The 22,477-nt window shown below is 46.1% G+C and overlaps 2 long non-coding RNA genes across 4 annotated transcripts in view; one reads left to right on the top strand and one right to left on the bottom strand.

Moving 5' to 3' along the window:
• Positions 1-10,463: 10,463 nt before the first annotated feature.
• Positions 10,464-18,073, bottom strand: LOC138471907 (uncharacterized). The gene is made up of 4 exons (XR_011268529.1): positions 17,815-18,073; positions 17,540-17,641; positions 14,605-14,631; positions 10,464-10,702 (listed from the first exon to the last, which is right to left on the bottom strand). It is a non-coding gene; the product is annotated as an uncharacterized lncRNA (long non-coding RNA).
• Positions 17,590-22,477, top strand: part of LOC138471906 (uncharacterized) — a 124,818-nt gene continuing 119,930 nt past the window's right edge. For 2 of the 3 annotated variants that reach the window (XR_011268528.1, XR_011268527.1), the window contains exons 1-2: positions 17,608-17,686; positions 19,759-19,906. This is a non-coding gene — a long non-coding RNA (uncharacterized lncRNA). Of the gene's footprint in view, positions 17,687-19,758; positions 19,907-22,477 lie in introns of all 3 variants that reach the window. The other variant, XR_011268526.1, reaches the window with a different exon arrangement.

Raw genomic sequence — 22,477 nt, 5'->3', positions numbered from 1 at the left:
AGGGACCACCTGCATCCAACCATGACTCAACCCCACCTAAAGATTCACGGATAACCGCTATCCTGCAGAGAAGTAGGGATATTAACCTTTAGGCTACTTCCTTACTGGCCTCTAGAGCAGTGTTTCGTCTATTGACAAAAAAGTGATGTGGTTGCAGAACATTGTGACTAGACATGACCAGCCTTCGGTTTCTTTAGAGGCTGGGACTGTTGAATTCCAAGGCGATGCCAGGCTGGCAGGGAAACAGATGAGTCAGGTTGAGCTGCTGCTACGATTCATGGAGAATAATCTCTGTATTTTTGGTTTGCTTTATGACACAGTGGGTCCATCTTCGGATTGCGGCCCCAAAGTCCCATAAACTACCCTCGATACATTACCAAAACTAGGCTTTGGTGTTAAAATTGGTCAGGACATACAGAGAGCACATATCGTGCACAGGATTCGTTCTAAAAAAACGAGAAATCTTGTCCTATCAGAGTCAACTTCTTAATGTATCTGGTCTATGAGAGACGATTCACTGCCTCGATGGAGAACAAGTGTCTATGCAAAGCTATAGAAGTCTCATATGCTTCCTGATGCGATCCTACAGACTACAAGATAATGCAAAGAGCTTAAAGGGAGTGTAGAGAGAGTCCCTGGAATTGCCCTCATGTCCCCTATGCGAATGTCAACCCGCCGAATAAAGAATGAAAGGTGTAACTCGTTGTTCAGTCAGCCGCCAGGTGCTCCGGTATATCAGAGATATGAGAGAGATATTCTCTTAGACAACCCTTCAAACCATATCCAATTGACGGCTTCGAGGAGACAGGTGCCTCATCGATGAATCAAGTTGATTAGTGACAAGGTCCAGCCGTGATGAAGTCACTAGTGACAACATGACATAGCAGCATTAGTCACGAAGAAAATGTGCATTCCTGCACCAATATACGCAGACACACACACGCAGACATGAAGAACATGCTTACACCTTATGTAGCTAGGGGACGACACATGTAGATACTGTCAAAAGCTTTTCTTTTTCTTTAGCCAAATGCAGAAATAAAAGAAAGCCAAACATACATCGACCGGGCTTGCAACCACTTCATCACAACTAATCGTAAGGAGCTATGGGAACATATAAAGAACCTATAGGGCTCTATCTCGACTAACCTCTAAAAAGATATTAGAACACATAGGGAAAGCATATAATGACTGTAGTGCATACACGTGAAACCACAGGCCTCAAATACATGGAGGGAGAGACGCAGTCCGTGCATCACGAACCACAGAGACAGTGATTGCAGTCAAAGACAAGGGTGGGTAGAACATTCTGGATCCCCGACGTAGTGAGCCCCCTGCTAAAATTTAGAATAAAATTCTTATATTTACCGGCAGGAAGGCTCCATTTGTGTTCTCCGCTCATATGACAGAGCAGAGCCGAACAATGGCCATTTACTCATGGTGAGAAAAAGAAGCAGTTCCCAGCAAAACAGACAAGATTGATACATGTGTTGTCCACCAGAACTGCAACCTGCAGGCACTCTCTCAGACTACGTCAATGGGCCAGTGGCAACAATGGGGACACATAGCCTTTCCCTTTTGCCTTGAAAAGGTAGGCCGAGCTCTGTGAACAGAACAGGGTCCCAGGCCTGGAGGGACCCGCCGTAGCCAATCCAGACGTTCAAATCATGGGGTGGTGTAGATTGTTGCACAGGCCAATGATCCTTGTGCAACCCCACAACAATGTAATTGATCGTTTTTGCAGAAGTCTCAGGCGAAGCCACCTGATATGGCAGACCAATGAGGACCAACGTGTATATGGGTTCTATAGGTAGTAGGTCTGAGCTAACCAATTGGGGTTTCCCATAGGTTTTTGGGGATGGTGTTGATGCTTGTGGCATCACCAAGGTACAGAACTGGGTGACACAGGCTCAGAAGCTGTGATGGCCAGGGATTTGTGATTTCCTGTATGATCCCTGTCCATTGGAGAACAATATACAGAAAACTTTGCCCCATGGTTGAGTCTTCCATTATTGCCTGGGGAGGCTCTGACCAGCCCTAGCTACTCTGCTGGTTTGTGATATTATTGATCGGAGCCCCCCAGTCCTCTGGCCTGCTATACAGGAGAAATTAGTATCTTCCAACCTTGGTGTTTTTTCTGTTTTGTTATTTTACTAAGTTTCTCTCTTTCCTATTTTCCCTTTCAGGATCTCATCACCTGCATGTTATTTTTGCATAAAGTTGAAATGCATCTGGCAAATGAAATAAGGTGTATTTTTTTACATAAGCAGATAATATATGTCTTTACAGAACACTTGTGGTACGGAGACAGAACGTTGAGTTTCCTGGGCTGATGGAGTAACTTGTATCTTCACAGACATATTCGGCTGGAGGGTATCTTTGTTAGTTATGAACAATCAGATCAGGTTGGTAAGAAGGAAATTAGATGCTAAATGTTGCTGGCTAATAGCATATCTCAATTACTTTGGACAGCAATTCACATTTGTTGGGCTGTATGTTCTTATTGAGGAGGTCACCTCAATCTTGCAGAAGGTTAGTATGGAGTTGTTGGATGGATTAGGCCTATGTGCATCCGTGGGGACTTCAACATACTACACGATATAAGTAAAGACAAAACCTCAGTTAAGAGGAGGGCAGCAAGTCCCAGACCCGAATAGCATGTACGGGTATGCGCTGGTGGGTATCTGGCATAGTTCACACCCTACAACATTGGGATACTCTTTTTCAAATTCTCACAATTTGTGTTGGTGCGTGTTTGAGCAGGAGGAAGATATCAACATGGGAGATACAACTCAATTTCTGCCAAAATTGAATCTATCCAGATTATTGCAGGAGATCTGACACCTGCTTGGCCCAATAATATAGGACAAGATTAGAACTGCTGTTCAGGAGCAGCAGGTGGGAAAAGCTGCGGGGGAGATGGTCGGTCTCCTTTTGGAGATTTATCAGGGGTTTGTGGGGAGCTATGCAGCAGTATTTTCAAATTGGTTTTAGGAAGTGAAGGCAAATAAACAGGTTCCACCATCTTGGAGGTGGAATAATATAGTGGTATTCTTCAAGAAGCGCACAGATCACTGTCTGGTAAAGTCCCGACACCCAATTTCACTGATGAAGTGTGATAATGAAATATTCACAAAGATTTTGCCCAGTGGGTTGAGAATGGTTGCTGAAGAGGTGGTTGGGTCAGACCAGAATTCATTTGTTTCTGCATTAATGTGGTCGGCAGTCAAGCATACTAATCTAGCCTGTGCAATGCCTGAAATTTCTCCTCATTGGAGTCTGCGACTTGCGTGCATCTTTGTGGATTCTCAAAAAGTATATTCTTGGGTAGGTTGGGGGTTCCTATAGGTATCATTGTCAAGAAAAGGGGTTTTTGTTCACCTGACCTGACTCACCCATGGCTCCTATGACAATCTCCAGCCCACTGTGATGATTGAAGGGCAAGCATTATTGGAATTCAATGTTATGCACAGACCCTGGCAGGGGTACCCCATACCACCCATGTTTATTGCCATTTATATTGACTCCCTGGCACAAATGATGAGGGAGGATGTTGGGATGATTGTTCCTTTTAAAACAAATCCAGGAATGACCATCAGTCCTGCAATGTACCCTGATGATACTGCGGTGTATTCAGCAACATCCTTGGCACTTACCTCAAAACTACTTGTGCTCGATCACTCAGGATTTAGTCGGGTTATCTCCTCAATGAGGAGAAGACTAATCGTCTAATCTTGAACGCTCCAGATGTTGTGGTAGGTGTGACTGAGAAGGCTACCTATCTCAGTGCAGGACTGTGCCCAGATCCCACAAACATTAGTGAGATCTGTTTAAGTCGCATGCCCCAGGTGACCAACAATCGGCTAAAGCGGTGCTTGACTTTGCCAGTAACTATGCTTGGATCAAGATAACCATACTGCCTAAATTCCTACATATTTTCAGGGAACTTTCTGTGACAAGAAGAGTTAAGCAAGTGGATGCTATGGACTTTGCCTTTTTGGAACTGGATACCAACACTGGGGTATTATACAACTTTTAAAGGAATGGAATGAAAGCAGCGTGGAGCTCCACGGCTTTAGTTTAAACAACTGGACTGTGCTTTCGACAATATCTTAGGAAAAGACAAATTCGGACACCGAAGAGATGGAGCGGCAACCGAACAGTCAGATCGCAAGCGATCCAATGTAATGCACAGATCAGTTATGTACATCTTATATGTGTGACAAGTACGTTTGTACATGGAAAGTTACCACCTTGTGATTTTGTCTTAAGTAAAAAAAAACATTTTTAAGTGGTCGCTGCAGAAGGAGAGGAATAAGAGCTTAACTGATTGAGCCATCTTGATGTAGGTGTATACTGAAGAATTAAGTGTAATGGGTAATATTAGGTTTGCTGAACTATTTTATTTTAATAAAGTTAGAGTGAAGGTACTGCGTGTACACATGTGTACTTTGATTGAGATTCAATGTAAAATGCAAATATCAACAATTCCTGCAATTTCCCATATATTGCATAACATATTTCTTCAGATGGTGCAATTTAAGTATGGGAAGGTTTTGGCATTGAGTGTATAGGGTAGAGTTGAGAATCAGCAACATTCTTTGGAATAACCCAAAGTTCAGTATCAGCTTCCAAGCTGAGTTTTTTAAAATAATATGTACAGATGTGAGTCTATTTATCCACCCAATTGGTGCAGAATGTGTGGTCTGGCATAATGCATGATGATTTTAGTGAAACATATGGAAGAGTGTGGAGCAGTTTCTTTTGATCATGGGCAGTTCAATTCATTGGTTGGGGTGAAATGTGACTCTGCGCTTATAAATGGGTACACGGGTTCCCTGGGCTTTGTATGCAGGCACCCATGGTGGAAAGACTCACAGCATCTAAGAGTGCCATGAAAACTACTTAACATGTTATCCACGTTATTTTAATGTTATTTTACACCTGAAAGGTCGAGCCTTGGGTGTCCACCCAGGAAAGGTGTTTAAGTCAGGCCCGGCTCCAGCAGTGGGGCCAGGGGGGCCAGGCCCCCCCAAGGCCACTCCCTGCCCTCCCCTAGAAAGGAGGCCTTCAATGTGGGACCCAAGGGAGTGTGGAATTTGGGGTGTGGGGGGCATTTAGAGTGGTGGAAATGGCAAGAAATTGGTGGGGGATCCCACAAGGGCCGGGTGGGGGCAGTGGTTTGGGGGGACGGTGCCCGAGGAGGCAGGGTTTAGGGGAGCGTAGTTAGCAGTTGACCTCCGATCAAAGGAAATGTCAAAAATAATAGCTTTAAAGAGCGCTATTACTTTCATGCTGCTTCTTTTCTAAACTATATATCAATTCCACTTTAAACCACTTCCATGGCACTGGTGATGAGTTACTTCACTATGCGGAAAAATAGTTTTGACCAGTGTTGCTGAGTAAATATTCTTTAAAATGCACAGTTTGCACCCCATTTTTTTTTAAACTTCCCCTTCTGTACTATTCAAACAGGGTGATTTCTGTTGCTATAAGCAAGGTTTTCTTTTACTTGAACCACACCCGGCACAGCTCCTGCAGCTCCCCTCTGAAAGCAGTTGGGTGGCTGCATCATGTGTGATAGTTTCAATGTTAATAGGGGTATTTATTTATTCATGCAATGTTTGTCGGATACCTGCATATTTATTTATTTATGCAATGTTTGTCGGATACAGGTATTTTACAAACATTACAGAAATAAATAAATAATCTGGGTCCATGTATCCGACAAACATTGCATAAATAAATAAATGAACCGGGTTGTGGCTGAGGACTGTAACTCCCTCTTGTGACCCCTTGCACAGGGTCACCAGAGGAAGTTGTAGTTTGCTCACGGGCGCTTCCTTTTTTTTCCCCCCAGCGCTGGCTCTGGCCGGATCCCAAGATCCAGCTACACATCTGGTGCCGGATCTCGGTTCTGGCGGGAGCCAGCTCAATTGCCAGCAGTGGGCATTTCACTCGAAGGGCCTGATTCACATAAGTGTTTTAAAATGGTGCAATCCCATAGGAAAGCGTTCTGTGAATCAGGCCCTAAATGTACAGCAGGAACCTCTGAGAGATTATCATTCTGAGAGGCTGCACTGCAGGAGGCCCAGCCAGGATTTGTTTGCTTGCCCTGGACAATGATCTATGCCTCACAGACATGAAAGCACAAACAACCAGGGAGATGAAGGGCCATTAAACACCACTGAAGAAGCACACTTACTCAAGCATACTCAATCACACTTACTTAAGCAGGCCTACAACTATTTTCTCAAACCTAAAATCACAAAGTTGGTGTCTGTCATTTAAAGCATGTCTATTTTGTTGTGGGAATATAGCATTTTTTCACATCATGCTTTATTAAATGTTTAACCATATCAAACAATAAATGACACATGGGGGGTCATTATGAGTTGGGCGGTAAGGGATTACCGGCACCGGTAAGGAGACCGGTGCCGGTAATCCCCTACTGCCCAATTCCGAGGTCCCTTAGCGGGAACCGTAAGGGAAGTGTGGTCGGACCACACGTCCTTTACGGGTCCCGCTAAGGGACCAGGGCGCTAATAACAGGCTTGCTAGTCGCGAGCCCATTATTAGCACCCTCACCATTCCTATTGAGCCCTATGGGGGCTCAAATGGAAATGGGGAATGGTTTGTTCAATGGGGGTTTACCGGTCCCTCCGGGGCGGAATGGACTGGACAATGGACTTGAACAAGACCGGACTTGGTCATGGTATGGGAGGCAGCCATGGTGCTAATAGGCTACCACCTATCTCGTAATGACCCCCATGATGTTGCTTTCACACAGATGTCTACAGAAGGTGCATCAATCAACTGGTGTCCTTTACAAATTACATTGAAAATATATATTCTGCTGCAATAACAACTTAAGTATAAGTGAAAAAATAAGGTTGGTAGTAACAAAAAAGTAATACTGGAGCGGAGAGGAGTAAAATCAAAAAGTGAAAAAAACAATGGGGGCCCTGGGAGTCCCTCTGTCGGACATTAGTCCCAGTTACGAGAGACTTACCCGGAGTCTTTAGCTCACTATCTTTCACAGATGAGAAATATCTAAAACATATCAGTCTTTGTCCTGCCCTAGGGCAGTCCAGCACTGAAATACTAAGCAATTCTCCTCTGAACAAGAGTACCAACAGCAATCCCAGACACGTGTTTTGGTCTAGTTGGACCTCATCAGTAGGGTGGAGCTGTGTCTCTCTAAGAATAGTGAGCAAGGGGTCCACGTCTGGATTCCCCTAGTAACTTAGGATGAGACCCAAAGTTACTTAATATGCAAAAAACAAGGGGGGACCTGGGAGTACCTCTGCCGGACATTAGTCCCGGTTATGATAGATTTACCGAGAGTCTTTAGCTCACTATCTTTCACAAAGGAGAAATATCTAAAACATATCAGTCTTTGTCCTGCCCTAGGGCAATCCATCACCGAAATGCTAAGCAATTCTCCTCTGAACAAGAGTACCAGCAGCAGCCCCATGCGTGGACCCTTTTCTCACTATTCTTAGAGAGGCACAGCTCCACCATACTGATGAGGTCCATCCAGACCGAGACACTTGTCTGGGGTTGATGTTGGTACTCTTACCAGATTTCTTTTACATTCTCATTAACTTTTATGCTGGAGTTTGTAGGCTATCATTCAGGATGGGGAAAATAAAGCTACAATCATTGTGGATCATTTTCCAAGTCAAGCGAAGTGGAAAAAGTTGCGCTAAAAGCATTTATCACAACTTTTTGTTCACTGCAGGAATTTGGATGGTGTGGTAGGCGAAGTTGGAGAGCAGATCGAATTTAACAAGTTTGCCTGCTCTTAAAGGTCCCTTTGCCGAATCCGATTGGTTTTCCACCAGAATGTATTTATATGTTGCTGCAAAACCAATGGATTCCTATGGAATCCGCCTAACTTTTTTACACTGGTAAAAGCAGGCAGATTCCAAAAGAAAACATTGTGGATGGCTCCCACAATTAACAATTGTGGGAGGTATTTACACTTTTCCAGACACATAGAGGAAAAGGGAAGATCAAAGGCGATATTTACCAGTGTTTTATGCTTTACTTTACCAGTACTTGGTGGAAACAATTACAATTGCATGGAGGTGTACTTTTGCCAAAAACTAAAAACAGGAGTGGTGCAATTTAGGATTGCAAACAAAATTACTCCCTTACTCTTTTTCATCAACACGTTTCTACAATGATAACCTTGTCAGGTTGGTTTATCATGTGACTTTTTAAAGCACTTGTATAAAATTGAGTATTATTTTAGATATTCAAAACCAAATTTCAACACGTATTTGTACCAACTTGAGCTTGGAGGATGCGTAGTCAACTATCTAAATTTCAATCAAGTTTCAAATTCTGACTTTCCCGCTTAACCAAAGTGTGTGATCCTGGGCAATAATGTAATCATTCAGTTCACAGTATAAGCTATTTCAAAAAAGCCTCACTCGCAGTTTAATAGATGAGCAGCGCATGTGTGAGGACCTGCCAAGAACACACACGCACCATTCTTTGAAAATATCAGGCCACATATATTGAACAAAATTGTGAAATTGAATAGCAAATCAAAGTAAACACATCAAACAAAACGGCATCATGGACAATTGCATATTTTCTAACCAGCATGTAAACAGTATGTACTAGACATTGATGTACAGGGGGGTGGCAGGGAGGAAGCACCTCGCCTCCCTGCCAAGCACAACCGGGAGCGATACCAGGCAGCTGGAAACCCCTTAACCTGCACTGTCTGCCTATTGATCCCAATGCCCCCAACCATAAAAACTCTCTCCTACATGCTACCATTCCCTCGTGCACTCAACTCAATTAAAGTGTTCTTCAAAAATGTAACATAAAAATAAAATGTTTTTCTTCGAAATGTCATTTTGTAAGAAACAAGATGTCCTATTCCTTGCTTCAGTATTCTGGAGAGGGGGGACTGTCTTTTACAACTAGATGGCGGGACAAAAAGCACCTCCTTCTGGGCCTGCTGGGAGTAGCCACAGTGTTTAGGATCGCATTGTTGGGCACGCACCAACTGAAATGGAACAAAAACTGGGGGCCTCGCTGCCCAGTCCTTGCAGAGGAAGAGGCAGCATCACCCTTGATTCTTCGCAGCCAGGCCAAGAAAGACATGGGGGGCTCATTAAGAGTCTGGCGATAACCGTGCTGGTACTACCGGCAGGTTGCTGCCAGACCCTTAATGATAGACCAATGCCAGACTTGCCGGAAAGACTGGGGTATTACAACCCGGGCATTCCGGAAAGTCAGGCGCCGGTAAATTGTAAATCCCCATTCCCATGGAGTCCTGTAAGACTCCATGGGAATGGGGACCAGGGAAGCACTGGCACCGTTGTTAACAGTGCTGGTGCTTCCGTGACGGTCTGCCTACCGTGGCCGATGTGTCCGGCAGGGTCTGCCCTGTCAGACACAGCGGCTCTGGCAGGCAGACTCGTAGTTTGCCAGTCCGGAAACAACAGTGCTGGTAAGCTTACCGGCACCATTATTTCCAGACAGGCAAACTTGTAATGATGACCATGGTGTGGGTTTTTGGGGTAGGTGGGATTGGAGGTAAATGGGAATGGTGGTCAGGGGGACCTGACCTGATGGAAGGTGATTGGGTGTGCAAGGTGAAGGAGAAGTGGATATAATAGAAACGGGAGGAGCAGATGACAAGTGAAGATAGGTAGATTGATGTTGCAACACTATTTTCCTAGTTTCTCTTTTTCTCTGTGCTGTTTTTATAGAGTGGTGCACATTTATTTTTGTCCGGATCTGGGAAGACATTTTCTTCTGGATCACGGATCTGGGAAATCTGGATTAATACCAGCCCTTTCTTTAGAGTACTCAAACGCCCACACAGAATAGAAATTGGGCCCCCCTAATCACAAACCTGGCCCACCCTGATGAACATTCCTAGAGCCGGGCCTGGTTTAAGTGCCTCCAGTTTGGGCAAGTCTCAGAAGATGTAGTTCACATTGAGTATGTCCCTTGCTGAAGACACTGTGGGCGTCGGCTCCTTGATAGAATGTGTGGTTGCCTAGACCAGATAATGCCATTTAATTGTGACAGCCTAATATGTCTGGGTTGCCATTTGTCTGTTCATTTCTTGTTATAAACCTGCATGTGTTGCCTTTGTACTAATTGCACATGCCTGGAAGCATAGACACCTGCATCAGAGAATTGACGGGATTATGGAAATGACGGATGCTTGTTTCTACCATAAATGTATACGTGTTGCTTGCTCAAGGACACAGAAAGCATGTTTCCAAATATGGGGCAGTTCTTGGAATCTAATGGGGGATGCACTTTGATTTGTGTGTATTAAGCTCACTTGAGTAATTCTTGACTATTGAAGTAAAGCACATTTCTGATTCTATGCATTGCACATAGATATGAATTAAGAAGTAAATGAACACACGAGAACATTAAGAACACACAGGAGAAAGCAGATTTGATGCTAGAGTATTTATTGTGAGTATAGTGAAGGCTGATCATCTTTTCAAAGCAGCGAGGGGCTCAGCTCTCTGGCATCCCCGGAGAGCGAGCAGCAGAAGGGGGGGCAGCCTGGGAGAGAATGGCATCTACCGGGGTTGATAGGAGGGAGGTGGGCATGGAGAGTGAACGCGTGAGGAGGTCCTCGAGAGATGGCCCTGGGCAGCCGGATCATCCTTCCAGGTAAATGCAGGTCTTCCTCGCTCTCTTGCGTCCCCTGCAAGAGAAACACACTGAGGTCAAATGTGATGTGGACCAATGTTCTCTCTAATTACTTTTCTCTAAGTGCACGCATGTTTTGCTTAATTACACACGTTAGTTTCCATGTGCACAATTGACTAGCAAGGGAAGCCACTCTGTAAGCGTGCACAGTTAGTGAGCTGTTATCTCTGAAAGTAGTGTGGAAGGAAATGTCCCCATTGCAACCACTACAGTTCTTAAAAATACCAGTATTAAAGGTGCATTTTACACCTCTTTATACAAATATAATGTCTAAAAAAGCTACTTTTCCATAGGGGGTTCCAAGCGAGCTCACAAAGCGGCCCAAGAGTTCAAGACCTGCGGAGCAAAATGGAGCAAAAGTACTCCTGTGCAGAGAAAAATACATGTATGTACTAAAGGAAAGCAACATATGATCAGGATAAATATTGGGTTCATTTGTGGTTATTCATTTGTCAAATGGCAATGATAGACCTGAGTAAAAAGGCAATCAGGTTCTGCTAAGCATTGCAGAAGTGAAACACTCATTGAGATATTTGATAACCACAATAGTTTGTGTGAAAACAAATATTTAAACCTCACCATGTTATTATGGGACAGTTTAAGCACAGTACACACACAACATTATTTTGCAAGGAAAATAGGATTGTCTGAACATCCCTCCTAATATTAAAGGGTAGATTATAAAGAGGCCCAGTAAAATGGCCCAATAACCGGAGATAATGGAACGTAGGAAGATTTCCTATAATGCATTGTAGATACCGGAGTATCTACTGCCCGAATGCTGGCTATGAGTAATGCAGGGAACATGTCCATACCCATAATCCTTTCTATGCCAAGCAAATGATATTGCAACCTCGGTTACCCTTTATAGGGTACAGTTGGGAGCACAAATGTAGCAGAGGTTGAGAATGAAATGTTCCTGACCAAATCATTAGCAGTCTAATTAAATAGGTTTGCACATGACCCTCAAATAATTGAGGTAATGTAAAAAGGGGGAAAAACAGAATAGCAAGAAGAGTTACTATAACATATCTTCTTTAAAAAGAAGATTCTGACGCGGATGCTCTTCTGGGCGACACCCAGAGGGCGGCTGGGCAAGCACCCATGAAGAGAGCTTAGAGGGAGCATAAGTGTGGGGACCAGACCTCTTCATCACTATGCAACTTTAGAGGGATGGCTCACTGAAACCTCGGCACCTCTGCTTCCAGGCACTGCAGAAACCTGCAGCTCATCCCTAAATACTCCACCAAGGACACAGGCGGCCAAGGCGGAGACAGGGCTTATTCGCAGGCAGCCCTACAGAAATGTGTTGCAAATCCAGTGTAGGATCCCTGTCCCCAAAACGCGGCCGCCCTCAGAATCTCTGGGGCTTTTATACAGTTTAAGAAAAGGAACCTGACACGGGAAAGTCAGTATGATACGTTCACTCTGTAACATTAACAATGGTCTTCCTAATGCTGCACCCTGGGTGGCAGAGCTTTACAGGGCCAGCGGAGCTCCATCGGGTGCCCCACAGCCCACCCACGTGACACAGACTACCTCCTTCCCGGGAGATTTCCACTACTCCTAATGATGATAGGGAAACTGCAGACTCAGTAGTCACGTGACCTTTAGTCTAGTACACAGGCAGCTACACCCGGCTTCATGATCCAATGCTGGGCGTGCAGGTGCCTGCGCATCGGGCAAAGGCTTATCTCCATCCTCGCACAGCCTTCTGGGTAGACGGGCGCTTGCCAACTGATCTGCGCCACCACCCATTGACATGGCTCTGCCTCTTAGGGCATTGCCACAGTGATGGTTGCTTTTCTGCACCGTCTGAGTCTCATGTGCCTCCCAGGGCCTAAAGTATAATGCCACCAGCTTGCACAGCACCCATGGGGCCCCACGTGACACCATGCCAGGAGCTGTGGGTATGGGTGAGGTGCTCTTGCAGAAGCCTATGGCATACCAGGCGTGGAAAGCCAGTTGATGAGATCACAGATCAGAAATTAATCTATGTAGCCTACGGATTTCACAAATGGTTCAATCGGGTCAGGGGTGTAGTGCAATGGGGTGCAGGGTGTTGGTGCTGCCAAGAGGCAATGCTGTGTCCTGCCCGTGTTGAAATCGCAGATGTTTCTTGTGGGATTGTGGTGCACTGAAGGAGTTGCTTTGGAGTCCAAGAGCCGGTGGATTCAGCGAGGGGTGTGTTAAGGTCTGCGTGGATTTCAATACTGGGACTACTGGAAGACTTCATGCCAAGCCGGAGATTTCCTGGTTAATTTGTGGGTGGTGTCCCTGCGATGACAGGGGGTGCTGTAGGCCATGCCTGCGGTGCATTGAATTATCTGTGGGTGGTAGAACAGCAACTGCAGGTGGTACTATGGGGCCAAATCTATGCAGTATAGTACTGATAAAGCAGTGTGTGTGGCAGGTCAGGATGATGCTGGACTGCGCAGTGGCGCTAGAAGCGGATAGCAGGGAGCGTGTACAGTCAGGATGCGGGAGAGATGGATGCCAGTCCTGGACTATCAGGGCAGAGTAGATCCGGATCCTGTGCCCTTTGACTGGCACAGCACACGCTGCAGCAGATCAGACGATGTTACATAGACAGCAGCATGTGTTGGAATGGTGGGATGGCAACAGTGAACAGACACGATGTAGGGGCTATGAGCTATGGGTCCGGACCGAGCTGTAGAAGGTAGGGCTGGAATTGCAGCAGGCTGCAGGCCAAGCCTCTGCAGCATGGGGGGGGGTCGCGAGAGGACACGACAGCCCAGGACTGGCAGAGGGGGTGAACTCTGGGTGCTGGCACTCTAGTAGCATTGAGTGCTGCATGTCAGGGTGGAGGTGTGTTGGCTGGAGCTGTGCCTGCTTCCAGATCTGGGATAACAGGTGACTATAGGTCAGGCTTGGACCGGGCCTGAGCTCTGGGGGCTAGTAATGAAATAGCAGAGGGGGCCTCACATCAGCATTGAAGTGCATGCATTGGCACTGGGTGCGACAATGTGTTTTAGGTCAAGATTGCGATGCATTTCTTGATCTGTGATTTGAGGCAACACATCTCTCGGCTTGTATTATTTCCCTCCTGTGTGGGTCCTTTGCACCCGCTGCACTCGCCCCGTGTTGCTGTATTGCAGTGAGTCCCCGGCTCTTGGCATAGGCATATTTACCCACCTTTTATTCTTACCCCTGTCCCTGCCAATTGTTGCATAGTCTCACCCATGCTAATCTTGCCTACCCAAATCAGTTCTGCCTACCAATACCATGCCTGCCTTACGCTGCCAGTTCAGCCACGCCACTTATTTACCCGTGTTAGTTCTCTTTATCCATGTCACTTCCAGTGCAGCCTACTCAGGTAGCGACCTACGAGACCTGTTGGTTCTGTGTGCAGGTCTGGCACCTGCAATGCCGGTTTTGCACCTGCAATGCTGGTTTGGCACCTGCAATGCTGGTTTGGCTCATGCAATGCTGGTTTGGCACCTGCAATACCGGTTCTTCACATACAGTGAACTTCATTCATTACAAGCTTGGCCGAATTGCTTGTGCCAATTCCTCCAACCGTGTTTATCATTACCATCATGCAGTAAATCCACTACCTCACGAGTGGGCGTGCGGCTGTGTTAATACAGTCCCCTTGGGGCTTGGAGGATTTACCGCAAGCGGTAATTTTAAGATGGTAAATCATCTGTTTTTCTGAAGATAATACCCCCAGCCAAGTGCATGAGATATTTCCTCCGAATTTCCCCCAAACTCCAGTAAATACCTCAATTTTTACAGCTACCACCAGACTCGTAATAAGGCCCAATGCCTTTTGCCATCTTGTAGTTATGTTATTGAGCTTTCCAAAATCCGCACTTCACGCGGGGGCTGCTCAGTGAATGCAGAAAAAGCAAAGATTATCAAACATGTACTCACCTAAGCGTTTTCAGGGTATACAGTCCTCTGAAAGTACAAAGAGAGAGAAACAGGGTTATGAAATAGTACATCACTCCCTCCACTGGCACGCTGATTAAATGCTTACACAATGTGGGCAGTGCCTGGGCACCTCCTGCAAGAGCTCTGCCCCTGGGAAGGGCTATATGCTGAGTATAGGCAGAGCCTGTATGTTCAGAATAGTACACAGAGCAGGGCTTCCTGCAGGAGCTATGGGATTTTGCCGGAAGAACAAGGTTGGCCACACTTTTAAGAGGGTGGTTCAGGCGGTCTGGAAGCGGCTCCCATGACGGGGTTGCGTGCTGCCGCCATTTTTTGCGTAGTGCGCAGTGGTCTTTTCACTGTCCTCCTAGAGTCCCTTTTATTGGGTCAGGCCACATGGCAAGGGCGCCTCTGTCACCCATGCCGTGTTTACCTCTGGCATAAATGGGTCGCTCTAATAAGGAAGCAGCCGCATTAGAACAGCGCATTCCCCTAGAATGCTTCGAGGGGGCGTGGCTAGTAAGGCAGGGCCAAGCTATTTCCTCTGACGTCCTGTGTGCACAGCGTGGCGAGATCAGCGGTCCTGTGAGGTTGGCTCGAACTGGGCCATTGGGCAATCTGGCAATCCCGAAATTCAGGCCCAACATGAGAGTGTGGGCCCGTTTTTTTGGTCAAGGTGGACCGTTTTTTTTTTTTTTTGCAAAAGTGGGCCAGATTGATGAGTTACTTCACTGTGCAGCTAGTAGTCTTGACAAATGTAACCAAACACATATTATTTCAATTGCACAATATGCAATTCGTTTCATCAAAAAACGTCACCTTGTGTACTACTTACTATATGTGACCCCCGCCCCCCAGGTACATTACACAAAGAGTATAGAAACGGGCTATGGATAATGTTCATAGGCAGCATACACCAAAACCATGGCTTGTGGGTGTGGCTATGATTAGAAGTCATTCGCAGTGCAGAGCCAATGGCATTTGAGCAGTGACCAGAGAGAACTACTGTTAAGGGTCACGTGCTCAGTCCATAGCCAGCACACCTGTTGCATGCCAAGTAAACAGCCCTCAAAGGGCAAGGCTACGGGACGTGCCATATTGGTAGCATGGGCACGGGTATTCTGCGAGGGTGAAACTTACAGTGTAAGCTTATTCCCTAGTATTCATGACCGTAATGATATCTTTCAAGATGGCAGTAGTGATGTCATCAATGATGGCTGTCCCCCTGACATTAAGGACCTCTTGCCTGATCAGAACTGCTCTTGTACCAGGAAGCGTTTAAACACCAATGCCTGGTTCAACCAGCCAATGAGCCCTTTTGGTATTTTGAGGCTGGAGCATGCTTCCTTCATATGGTGTCGTGAGTCCATGGAACGCGCTTTGTTGTTTTGCTCCTGAGCGTGTGACGACTTATCGTTAAAATAAGAGTCTTCAGTGCCTGAAATGGAAACACAGAAGTGCAGGTACTCACTATCCCAGAGTTTCTCTTTACTGTTGAGAAGTGCAGGTACTCTACAAGTAAAAGTATTAGCCTCTTGCTCAGAAGTGCCAGTACTCGCTATCCCAGAGTACCTCTTTACTTTACTGTTGAGAAGTGGTGGCACTCCACCCTTAACAGTATTGGCCTACTGCCGATAAATGCCGGTACTTACTGTTCAGAAGTGGCGGCACTCCGCCATTAACAGTATTGGCTTCCCACTGAGAAGTGCCAGCACTATGGGCCTCATTCCGAGTACGACGCTAACCAATGGCGCTATTAATGCCTTGGTTGACGCCGTACCCGGAACGGCAGCGCCTTGGTGGATGGCGGAATCACCGCCCCATTCCAAGGTTGGCGGGGCGGTAATTCCCCATTCACCAAGGCTCTTCCCCATTCCCAAATGAGCCCCCATAGGGCTCAATGGGAATGGGGAAGATGCAAATAACGGTGACCGTTCATTACGGTCACCGTTATTGGCTTGGAGGCCCCTTTGCGCCCTCGACTTTAACACCTGCTCAAAGCAGGCGTTAAGGGCGAGGGCGCAGAGGGAACTCGGAGTATGGCGGTAAGGGATTACCGCCACCGGTCTCGTTACCGGTGGCCGCTATCCTTACCGCCATACTCGGAATGAGGCCCTATGTCTCTCAATTAAAAGAAGTGCAGGCACCCAGGACATTTAAAGGTGATTTAATTTTAACAACCATTTGGGAAAGGCCTTTTCGGTACTTAAAACCTATTCTGAAGGTGGCGCATTCTTCCGAAGTCCGTAGGAATGTGCGACTTTCAGAATACATGTGGTGGTTGCTAGGATGGGTTGGAAACCAGCCTAGCAACCACCACATTCGTTGCCTGCCACTGTAGACAGGTATTCTTGTGGCACTCCTCCACTTTTAAATGTGCGTTCAAGTGGCACACATTTAAGGTACCATTTTGGTGCCGTATTGTGGAGGATTTCCACAAGAAGCTGCAGTGCAGGGTGTATATTAACACTTTCATATACATCAAAGTAAGCAGCTTCAACGTTGTATACTTCAATGATGAATCTGCTTACTTTGGTGTACATGAAAGTGTTCATACACACCCGTATGAACGAGTTCATATACACCGCATGGGTGTATATGAACACTTTCATATACATCAAAGTAAGCAGCTTCAACGTTGTATACTGCAACGTTGAAGCTGCTTACTTTGGTGTATGGAAAGTGTTCATATACACCCGTGTTCTCAGCAGTATTTTTGTAAAATAACGAATATGTCGTTATTTTACAAAAACGCTGCCGTGATTTCAGGATTGCGCCCGTTATGCACGTTCACTGCACCAAATTAAGAATAGGGCTCTGAGAAGATTTGGCGGCCTTGCAAAAGGCAGCAATCATCGTATCATGACTGATTGTCCTCAAACCATCAGCAAAATGGCCGCTGGATTGTGTATCAAGGAAACGTGCAGCGTATTACCGTCCTTGGGCATGAGCGCCGCGTGGGCCGGTGTGAGCCCGATGGCCCCGAGCATCATCTGGAAGTGGGCGGCAACATTCATGTATGGTTCCGGGGCTCTGGCTGCAGTCCGGATCGGGAGGAAGGAAGAGGAAGAAGAAAACACTGGTGAGAAGGGCTGCAGTGACAGAGTTTTAGAGAGTCTGATACAGAGGCGAGTGCTATATGTGGCAGAGAATCAAAGGCATAAAGCGACAGAATGATGCATAACATGACCGAGTCACACAGGGCTGTACCGTGAGGAAGCGTGACACAGGGATTGTGAGGGGACAGCGACAATGAGGTATGTGATGCATCAGAGACAAATAGGCGTGTCATGGTGCAGAGACACAGTGATGTATGATGGCACAGAGACAAAGGGGTCTGTGATGGGACAGAGACACAGAAGGTGCATGATGGGAAAGAGTCAAATAGGGCTGTCCGATGAGAAAGCAAGGCACGAGGATGTGTTATGGGACAGAGATAAAGAGGTGTGCGATGGTACAGAGACATAGGGAATATGAAGGAATAGCGACAAAGGTGTTTGATGGGTCAGAGACAAAGAGGCGCGTGATGGTGCAGAGACAGAGTGATGTATGATGGGACAGTGACAAAGGGGTGTGTGATGCGTCAGAGACAAATAGGCGTGTCATGTGCAGGGACACAGTGATGTATGATGGGACAGCGGCAAAGGGGTCTGTGATTGGACAGAGACACAGAAGGTACATGATGGCACAGAGTCACACAGGGCTGTCTGATGAGGAAGCAAGGCACAAGGATGTATGATGGGACAGAGATAAAGAGACGTGTGATGGGACAGAGATAAAGAGGTGGGTGATGGTGCAGAGACAGAGTGGTGTATGATGGGACAGTGACAAAGGGGTGTGTGATGGTGCATAGACACACTGATGTATGGTGGCACAGGGGAAAATAGGTCAGTGATGGGACAGAGATACAGAATGGTGCATGATAGGACAGAGTCACACAGGGCTGTCCGATGAGGAAGCAAGGTATGAGGATGTATGATGGGACAGAGATAAAGAAGCGTGTGATGTGACAGAGATAAAGAGGTGGGTGATGGTGCAGAGACACAGTGATGTATGATGGGACAGCGACAAAGGGGTCTGTGATGGGACAGAGACACGGAATGGTGCATGATGGGACAGAGTGACACAGGGCTGTCTGATGAGGAAGCAAGGCACAAAGATGAATGATGGGACAGAGATAAAGAGGCGTGTGATGGTACAGAGACAAAGAGGCGTGCGGTGGTGCAGAGACACAGTGATGTATGATGGGACGCGACAAAGGGGTCTGTGATGGGACAGAAAGAGAGATGTATGATGTAACAGCAACAAGGGGGTTTGTGGTGTGACAGGGTAATTATGATATATAACACAGGACTGAAAGACAATGGTTGCTTGTGATGAGGAAAAAATGGTGTATGTTTGGATGAATATACAGATGTGTCACGTGACATAGAGACAAGAAGAGCTGCGCATTGGCATGACTGATACATTGGCGTGTGATGAGGATTAGAAACAGTGGTGCAACTTCTTTGATGGGACACATAGCCAGTGGGGTGAGAGGGACAATGGCATAATGGGGCAGAGCCAAAATGGAGGTGTATAACGGAAAGATACCTTCGGGTCACCAGAAAACGGGAAGAAAACACAATGTAGCAGCCATCTTGAACGGCCACCTCGCGTGGTCTGAGGGACTTGACATGTGTGTGATAATTGCAGGGACTCCTCTTTTTCATGGCAGGTCTTCATTACGTGAAACTCTAGAGCTGCCTGATGCATTCTGGGAAGGCCCTAGGGTGCCTACCTTGCCCGGCTCACTGGCATACATACCATACATGGTCTGCATGACGCACGGCTCCCCGTTTGCTTGCTCACTTTTGGAGTACTCGATCATGTATTTTGTGGGGTCTCCTTCCACGAAAATAATTTCCCTCTTTTCAGGAGCTAGAAATAGGAGGACAGCTGCTGAGACAAACTTTCACAAAATCATATCAGTGAAAATATAAAAAAATGTGTACACGTGGATAATCATTTGTGACAGGTCACGCTTGGCAGGCATGGCTGATTGATTCATCAGAATACGGGGCGTGGGGGGTGCAGTGAGTAAATGCGCAGATGAGAGATGGCAGCGCTAGGGTAGTGCCCACGTCTTAGGACTTACAATATCCCGCATTACAGGAAAGTGGACATCAAAAGCGTCCAGACCCTGAACAGCAGAGCATAGAAGCAAATACCAGATGCCGGTTCGGTTGTTGATTCTTATGAAGCAGAAAGATGAGATGCTGCCGTCAAGTTAGTGACCAGGACCATTCATCATAACATGAAGGTGAGCATGAAAATCACAGAGTGAACTTGAAAAGCAGAACACAGGCGCACATCAGAAGATGGTTTGGTCCCTCATTCATCAGCAATTAACGGTGAAGAGCTGAACATTCTTAGGTTTGCTGAACTGCGGTTGGCCTAGGAGCCAAGTGTTCCTTTCCCTAAAACTTTGCCTTGGGTCTGTGCCACAAAAAAGCCCTTTATTTAACTTGTCCTCAGTACTGCCATGAAACTTTGGAAATGTGTCTACCACAGCCATGTCATGCTGTTTCAGCACAGGGCATTGTTCCACCCAGTCAGTAGGGTGCTGTCATTAGAGCCCCAGTTGATTACAGCGCACTCTCTTTCCCGCATTTATCCTCACGTTCGGTCTAGAGAAGAGGTCTGCGACCTCTAGCCGTCCAGATGTTTTGGCTTACGGCTCCTATGATGCCTCTCTATTGACTAAGTAGGCTAGGGCTGATGAGAGTTGTAGTCCAACACATCTGGAGAAACAAAGAATGCAGACCACTGGTCTATAGTTTGGACAAAATATCATGTCGGGTGAAATTCATCCAGGCAGCAAATAGTTGGAGTGCATTTCTCCCAGTACCACCATAGCAGTATTTATTATTTATTTCTTAATTACATATTTTGTTTTGCAGAGGAAAACCTAATATTATACAACATTTTGAACATTTTTTAAAACAAACAGTGTCAATTATTATATTTCCCTCCTCTTTTCCTCATAGTGATTATCTTCTTTGATTGGCTCTCATTAATCCTGGAGAATATTTCTTTCAGAAGCCTGATCAGGGCGAGTGTCACGGAGATCCTTTCTCCCTGAATTAGCGCCATCCACCAATCGTCGGCTGCCATCGATTTACTCTCTTCGATGAATCTGCCTAGGATGTTAGTACTTTTATCTCATATGGCTGGGCAGCATAAAACCAAATGTCTCAAAGATTCCCTTGAGTCTTTATTTAGGCACAGTCTACATGATGTGTCGAAGTCTCTGAGGCCCTATCTGAGTCTCAGAATTTCTTTTGTTAGAAACAGGTTTAAATGTAAGCACATACACTGTGCTCTGAAATGGCGATTAGGAAACTTCTGCAGGTATTTAGGTAGTGTATTAAGTTTCCTATCCTCTTGCAGAGGTGTTCTACAGAGTTGATATGCTTGCCTCTCTTGCTGCGTGTTAATCCAGTCCATTTTATGCAGCTTCCGTTTGGTTCCATATGGATTGCTCATCAAGCCACTCTCTTTTTCTTCCAGATCTACCAAAATTGCCAGGCAGATATTCCTCCATTCATCGAGAGTTCTCCCAAAATTCCTGTGTAGCGCTTTGCTTAACACTGAAAAACCGCACAGAGGATTGGGCAGAATACACTTGTGGTATAGAGAGAGAGAGATTTCCACACCACAGTCGCATATAGCGATGTCAGTCCCAGTGCCATCCTGATTGCGTGTATGGGAGTGCTTGTTGGCAAGCACAGGACCCTCTTACAAAACAGCCCTTCGATCCTTGGCCAGGTCTCAGTTGGCAGTGCGAAAGAAGCTTCAGCTCCGTACGTGAGGATTGGGACTACTTTCATTCGATAGAATGAAATCAAGGGTGTCACTTAGAAGCCACAGAATATGTTAAGGAGGATCTTTCCCTGTGCAGCAATATTTTTGGCTTTATTTCTTAAAATTGTTTCTCTCGGAGCATCTCTGCTGCTGGTCTTCAAACATACGCCCAGATAAGTACTGGAATTTACTTCAGTCACCTTTTCTACACTGATATACCACCAAGTTTTTTCTTTCGCTGCCTGCTGCCATTTTGCTCACTGAATGTCAGGATCCTGGATTTCTTGGGATTAATCCATTTTGTCCCACATAAGCTTGTAGAGCGTTCAACTGACATTATAGACCTTTGGGCATTTGGTCCATTAGTACCACATCGTCCATATAGAGCAGTCTGCCAATGGCTTTATTTGCAAGTTTGGGGGGGCAGCATCTAAGACTGACAATGGCTTCCTTTATTTCTAAAATAAACAGATTAAATAGTTGAGCTGCGAGGGGACACCCTTGCTTGAGGCCCTACCATTTGCAATCGGATCAGATAAGAGTCATCTTCTATCGATGACCCTTAAAGTTGTTCCCCCATAGAGATAATTTAGGGCATCTCTGATATCAGAGGGACAGCCCCATTCCTCCAGTTTCTTCCATAGCTTGGGCCGGCTTATTGAGTCAAAAGCTTGTGCCAAATTGATGAATGCCATATAGGTTTTCGCCCCCTTTTCTCTCTCTGCAAGATCCTTAAGGATATTAATCAGGAACACGTTAAGAGAAGTACTGACAGCCTTAATTAAGCCTGCTTGCCATATGTCCCGATGCCCAGACAAAGCACCCCAACATAACAAGGACTTTAAGATCAGGGATGCAAATGTTTTACCTGCCACATACAGCAGGGCGATAGGCCGGTAGTTCTTAGGCTCTGACCCATCCCCCGTCCTATAGATGGGAACCATCACTGAAGACTTCCAGGATAGCGGGACTCATCTAGAGTTTTTAAAATGGGCAAAGAGGTCATGTAGAAATGTCGCCCTTAGCT

This window comes from Ambystoma mexicanum, chromosome 8, assembly GCF_040938575.1.
Source record: "Ambystoma mexicanum isolate Mex_15411 chromosome 8, UKY_AmexF1_1, whole genome shotgun sequence".
NCBI lineage: Eukaryota > Metazoa > Chordata > Amphibia > Caudata > Ambystomatidae > Ambystoma > Ambystoma mexicanum.
Note: the sequence above shows the minus strand (reverse complement) of the source record. Positions and strands in the feature narration are given on the sequence as shown.